The sequence below is a fragment of the Myotis davidii genome, unplaced genomic scaffold, assembly GCF_000327345.1.
Source record: "Myotis davidii unplaced genomic scaffold, ASM32734v1 scaffold194, whole genome shotgun sequence".
In the NCBI taxonomy this organism is placed as follows: domain Eukaryota; kingdom Metazoa; phylum Chordata; class Mammalia; order Chiroptera; family Vespertilionidae; genus Myotis; species Myotis davidii.
The window spans coordinates 1,370,238-1,370,976 of record NW_006286673.1 but is presented as its reverse complement, the minus strand read 5'-3'; the positions used below and the strand labels follow the sequence as shown (position 1 = coordinate 1,370,976).

The following is a 739-nucleotide window of genomic DNA, read 5'->3' as shown; positions in this document are numbered from 1 at the left end:
GCTGGGGTGCTCCCCCGCCTCTTCAAGGTGGGCAAGTCCCTCAGTGCTGAGGAGTATCAGCAGAAGGTCACCCCTGTCGGGGTCAAGATGTTCTCATCCACTGATCTGGCCATGCACATACACCTCCTGCAGCAGATGGAGCAATTCATCTAATACCTTGATGAGCCAACAGTCAATACCCAGATCTTTCCATGAGTCGTGCATGGCTTCCGGGACACCAACCCTGCCAACCGGGAGCAGACGTCAAGTCCATGCTGCTCCTGGCCCCGAAGCTGAACGAGGCCAACTTCAATGTGGAGCTGATGAAGCAATTAGCTCAACTGCAGGCCAACGATGACCAGGGCCCCATCTGCTGCAACACCACCATCTGTCTGGGAAAAATCAGCTGCTTCCAGGCTGCTAAGGACCCGTTTGCCCCGTCTCAGATGTCCAGTGTTCTGGGCTTCGCTGCCACCCACAACCTCTACTCAATGAATGACTGTGCTCTGGGCTCTGTGGTCTCACTGTGGATCCCAAAAAATCTGTGCAGGTCCAGGCCTTCAAGGCCATTTGAAGTTTCCTTTCCAAACTGGAGTCTGTGTCAGAGGACCCCACCTAACTGGCCAAAGTGGAGAAGGATGTCCATGCCGCCTCCAGCCCCAGAATGGGAGGAGCCGCAGCCAGCTGGGCAGGATGGGCCATGTCGGGTCTCCTTGCTCACCTCCAAGCTCATCTGTGAACACCCCAGAGCTTCACCTGC

The 739-nt window shown here is 56.2% G+C and overlaps 1 pseudogene; it reads left to right on the top strand.

The window, feature by feature from the left end:
• LOC102760325 overlaps nucleotides 1-739 on the top strand; it is a 20,217-nt pseudogene that overhangs the window by 916 nt on the left and 18,562 nt on the right.